Raw genomic sequence first — 6,300 nt, 5'->3', positions numbered from 1 at the left:
GGGACAATATCCAAAGAATACTGTCACATACGCAGAATGTAAAACATTTCTATTTTCTCATTTCTACTACAACCCTGGCGAAAAAAAGGCGGCTGGAGCGTGGTGCTGATCGTATCCCCTCCAAAATGGACGAGCTCGGTGCCCTACTACCACGTCCCCTAAATGTGCCTTCATGGCACGTTGCTATACGCACGAGGAACTTTACCTAACCTTTACTACTACTAACTACTCATGCCAGGAATTTTGGTATTTTTTATACTTTTTTATTTGCCCATTGCTAACCTGGATTATTCCCAGCCATAACAGCAATTAGTCGATGCAATAAAAATACGCCAAACTTAAAAAGAAACGGGTGTCGGCGCGCCCGCGACACACACACACACACACATACACAGAGAGCGGGGGGGGGGGGGGGGTAGGAACATAAAATTCTTCCACAAACTGCCCAGATCATGCCTGACACGACTCCAACAGAAATCTTTCCGGAAACAAGTTTACGTGCGCATAGGGTAGTGATGGCCTTGTCTGCAACTGCCTTCCCCCACTTTCTTATCCAATACGGAGCCATGAAGTGTTTCCAACTACCTTCCAATCTAACTAAGAGGAGGGAGATCTTTTTTTAAAGTTCGCCAGTGTACCACGATGGGAGAAATGTGTTCAGAAACTTGGTGACTGTGTAGAAAAGTAGGTCAAAGATGTCAGTTCATTTGTGATTTGTTTGGTTTTTGTTACATATTAAACTTTTTGCGAAAAAAAATTATGCGTTACTTTCCGATCTGCCCACGTACATTTTTCTCACACTTTTCTCCTTCAGCAATGTTGAAACATGCATGAGTTCAATATTAGTTAAATAAGACGAAAATTACTCACATACTAAATGGAAGAAAAATAAATGCCAACAACGTTTTTTCGGAGAAAAATAATTTATATACACATTTTTTTTAAAAAAATGGTCAAATTTCATTGAAAAAGGCAAAAAAAGGCATTATAATTAAAAATAGGCAGTGGGGTCCCAAATAGGCAAAGTAGGCAAAATGAAAAGGCTTCTAAAACATTCGAAACAACATAAGAAACGTATATCCGGAAAAAAATTTATCAATATATGCAGTAGATAAAAAGAGGCATTTTGCCAAACTTCCGGGCTCTATACGTCATAGAAGACGTATTTTCCTACAATGCCACTACGTAAATTTAACAAAACATTAAATTGCTGACCAAGGCAAAATTGATTGATTGGGTCCTTACATACAATATTATACATAGAGAGTTCCATTGGGATGTCTTCCTGATGTTCTACATTGCTACTGCTTACTAGGTGTGCAAACTGTATCAGCTCATTCTCTAGCGAGGGTTCCAGATCCTCCTTGTAGATGCTCGCAAGCTGCAGATGTAATTTGTGATGGAGTTGCCACTGCAAGTTCATTTAGAATACTGAACCTCTTTGCGACAGTTTCATAGGGAAAAATCCTGTCTGCGAGTGATGAGAAAACTACAAAAACTCACAATTCTAATACGATGTTATTAGCGACAGAAAGTTTTGTACTTCCTAAGATTAGTTATTATCTTGATCTTATCTGAGAATTGATTGTTTGAATAAGTGTGCCTTATTTCCACACCACAGCCAAATCAATCCATGGTATAAAGTATACTGAGCTTCAGATATCTACAAACAGATCAACTGAGAGCTGTGCTACAAATGGATCCAGAAGAGTGTAGACATACGACAATATTGGTTTTATTTTTATTTTTAAAATACAACTTATGTAATTTTTCACAAGCATAGCCAGCAGGTTAAAATATTTTCTTGGTTGAGGCCCTTCATAGGTTAATTCAGCCCTGCTCTTGTCGCTTAGTTCTGAAAGCTTCATCACACCGAAGCGACATAGGACACTTCAGTCTGAAGCAAATCATTCATCGTGCAAGTGGTAACAACAGACCGAGGCGACACGATATAGTGTCTTGAGAAAACGACCCGGGACCTTTGGCTTTGTAGCGCGATGTGCTAACCACTCCGCCACGGGAGCCTGCTCAGCAGCCACTATCTAAAGGCGAAAAAGTGAATGGGTAGAAGCCATGAAGATGAATTTCTCAGTTTATTAAAAATTACTATACAATTTATTTAATCCTGCTAATGAAAATAAAAGTAATTACCACTATACACTATTTAAATTAGATAGTTGTAGGATTCCTGGGGTGCTTCAGCCCCTCGAGTCCCCCTGTCTAGGCCTCCCCGATGGTGCAGTGGCAGCAGTCCTTGCCTTGTATCCCACTTTAAAACTGTAGGTCCAGTCCCGATTAGCCTTACTGTGCATAAAGTGGACTTAAACAACAAATCAATCAATCAATCAAACCTAGGCTTACCATATTTTTTTGGGTCAAACCCAGGACATATTCGCGATCAAGCAGGTTTTTTTTTACAAAAAAATTGAAATTGCTTACAAGCCTTAACATTTTATTGGAACATTAAACTATAAATTGTACAAGAAAAAATATTAACATTATTTTCTAAAATCAATGCATTAACTTTCAAATGTTTAATTGAATAATACATTTTCTGATGTTTAGGAAACCTCTGTTTTTTTTTTCTTTTCAGAAATGGCTTGTTTGTTTTAATAACATCATAAAATTCACAACATGGGAAAGTTCTGAATTAATTTTAACATTATGCAGATGTTTAACAGTGGATACTAGAAGTCTACCTCTTTCTGCAGACCAAATATTCCCCATAATTGAAAATACTCTATCAACTGGAGCAGATGTTCCAGGCAAAGACATAACAAACTCAGCCATTTTAGAAATGTTGGTTCGTACATGAAACACCTTAAAAATTGGTTGTGAATATTCAATACCGGTATACGTCATGTTCAGATCCTCAAAACCCCAGACAGCACTAAAAAATCAGGACTGTCCAGGCTAATCTGGGGCCTCCGAGATGCGTATGCTTCGTGTACACTCCGTATACAGGCCACAACCTGATGACGTCAAAAGATTAGTCGTGTGTTTTGCCGAAATACATGTATTTGAATGAGCGATTTGTATGATAAAGAGTTCCTGTAAATCTATTCATTTCATAGTAAGAACAATAATTGTTATCGCAAACTAAACATAGTTGTCTTCTGATCAGTTACAAGTAAATTTATGTCTGCAAAACCTGGAAAAGTCAGGGAATTTAATTTTCACAAAATTGTAGACACTTTGAGATATATGTTAGTACAGTCTGTAAGACAATTATACCGCTCACATTTTATTTTAGATTAATCCTGGGCCTTGTTTTATATGTCTGTTAACAATTAAAGCCTGGATATTGACCTTTTGTCATTTGTTCTTTTTATTTTCAGTAAAATAATCATTACATGTTGATTTTGAACAAACTGACATTATTAATAAATCGTATTTCAACCACAATTTTTGCTAGCAAAACTCAATGTATCTGCTCAAACTATGAATAGGGAATAACCCACTGAACATTAAGAGAAACAATGAAAATTATTACAACACAAATGGCACTCAGAACTTGGTATGCCACCCTTTAGCTGCCTTCAGTGCAGCCAACTTGTGTGGTATACTGTAGACAAGTTGCTGGCAGGTCCACATCCAATTCATGGTACCATGTAGCCACAATGGCTTCCATGAGTTCCCTCCTGGACTTGAAGGGCTTTCCCTGCAGCCGACGGGACATGAGGTGCCACAAATTCTATCGGGTTCAGATCTGGCGAGTTAGGTGGCCACCACAATCGGTTAATACTCATGTCAGAACACCACTCATTCACTGCACCGGCTCTGTGGCAGAGAGCATTGTCATCCTGGAAGATTAAATAATATAAATTCTCATTTCAGAAGTAATCTGTAGCAGTTGGTAACAACCTTTTTTATAAAATTGATATGTATTTTTCAGCATTAACTGTTCCAGTACAAATTTCCAGCTTGCCCACACCCCTCGGTGAAACATCCACACACCATTACACTTGCACTGAACTTTTGTGTTTCTAAAATGCAACCACTCTTCAGTTCTTCATCCTTTCTCATCCAGAGGCAAACACCACTATCATTCCCAGTCAACATATATTTCTTCTCGTCAGAAAAAATTACATGTTTCCATTCGCAAAACTTCCTCCTATCAATGCAGAGGCGTGCATGTAGCCGGTGTTACAGCAGGCAACAGCAAAATGTAAAGAATTAAAAAGTTGTTTCAGTAAAATGACAACATTGTTAAATACATTAATGAACACCGTTGCCGTCGAGTAGATATTGCTTAGGACATTTTTTCTGCAGCCGAAAGAAGAGAAGGGGAGGCCATTCCGCTACCCTGAAGAGGCAACAAGGGAGAAGAGGGTGCCAATGCAAGGAAAGAGCGGGGAAGGACTTTGGGGCATAGTGTGCTATGGGGTTATTCATATGCCTGTTAAGGGGTCCTGTTGCCGTTCAGACATACTGGATCTGCCAGTGTTGTCACCTCGGATTGGCAGAAAAGAGCTAAATCCCACCTAAAATAGGAATACCATTTCTGTGAAGCAACTAGAGGTAGACTGCAGAGCCAAGGCTGGATTCAACTACAAAGGAGACCAGTTAGGTAATAGACGAAAATATAGTTCCTTTCCTTGGTGTGATTCGTGATTTGGACAAACCTTGCTCCAAAATGCTAAGTTGGCAACAGTAGTACGTACAGCTGGGCTTCCATTCCCTTAAACAAAAGAGCGGAGTTGTGTTGTCTGCTCAGTGCACACCACACAAACATCAAATTGACCCAAGAAAAGTGTGTTTTTCTTCTTCCCCTTCGCATCTCATTGCAAAGAAACTGACACAGATGAAGAATTGACAAGGGCCTACCACTATTCATTGGATTTTCGTGGTAACTGTCTCATGAGTGGTAGTTCTTTCTAGGAGTATTTGTGGCTAAATCACTGTGATGATTGCAAAACAAGAATGAAATGAACAAAATATCCAGCTTGAAGACATGTTTTCTTTACCGGGGGGGGGGGGGGGGGATGATAACGTATAGCAGGCATAATAGTCGTACTGATAGCCGGTAACATTTTTGAAAAAGTCACGCCACACCACTGTATCAATATGTTTTTGATCAAGACATGGCCTTTTCCTTGAAATTCCCGCTTACTTCAGTGTTCTGGCTATGGTCATATGCGACACAGTGACACCAACATTAGCGAGAGTGGCTTTATATTGTGGTAGATGGTCGATTTCGTAATGCTAATGCAGTTATTTTGCGCACAACTCGTGGACTTGTTTTGGGTTTTCTCCCACATTGGCTCCTCATGGACGAAGTATCATGAATTGCTTGCTTCCTAAGAACTCTCCCCACGGTGCTGTGATGTACACCCACCTCTGCCGATGTGAAAAACCAGCTGATTTCATGCCTTGTTTGCATGGTGAAGTGTCACTTAGGATTTTCCCCATGGTCAGAGTTACTGCACTTTAGTAATTGAGAATAGGCCAGACTACCTCTCGGAAACGGCTGGAACACACTTTAGTAATCTAGCGATAGAATGAGATCCATTACACAGATTTTCCACCCACTATTCATGGCTGCACGCTGGTGGCGCAGTCAGTAAGGGCATCACTCCTAGACATAAGGGTCGTGGGTTCAAATCCCACAAAGTAATCACTGGTTTAATTCCTTTCTTCTTCTGTACCCATCCACTCTACCAAATCCTCTTCTTCCATTCTACCTCCTCTTTTTCTGTGGGCAAATGCAAGCCTATTTTGGCTCAACAGAGCCCTGACAGCCCCTACCAGGGCCCTACCTGCCTTTCAAGGCTCGCAGAGTCCACAACTACCTCCCTTCATATACATCCTTTGAGGGATCGTCCTGCGACTCGGGCCTTGGGAGTGGCAAACTTACAGACTTGAGGTACCAGGGATGCTTTTGCAATTTCTTTTAATGTTAGTTCATACTTTTGCTAATAGATGGTGCCACATCACCTCTTAATAGCATTCTATGAAAGTTACCATAGGCATTTTTCTGTTAAGTTCAGAAAACTTTCGGTAAATTGTAAAAATATAAATTACTGTTCACATTTTCCACTCTGGTCCTTTATATACACATTTTGCCCGCTTCTACCTCCCTCCCAATTTACACATCAGAGGCGTCTCGTAAACGCATGCAGTGCATGCTGCACATGCGTCAATCGTGGGAAAAAGGACAGCTTGCTCTGCGACGACATTCATGAGCATTTCTACATTCTAATTTCTTCATATAGGAGAAGTATTTATTTTACGTGAGAGTGCTAAACTAAGCTTATATTACATTTCTTGGATCTGAACTGATGCATGCATCAACTGTGG

Source organism: Lepisma saccharinum, chromosome 28 (genome assembly GCF_977018435.1).
Source record: "Lepisma saccharinum chromosome 28, izLepSacc3.1, whole genome shotgun sequence".
NCBI classification, from domain to species: Eukaryota; Metazoa; Arthropoda; class Insecta; order Zygentoma; family Lepismatidae; genus Lepisma; species Lepisma saccharinum.
The sequence above is the reverse complement of the archived record's forward strand: the minus strand, read 5'-3'. Positions refer to the sequence as shown.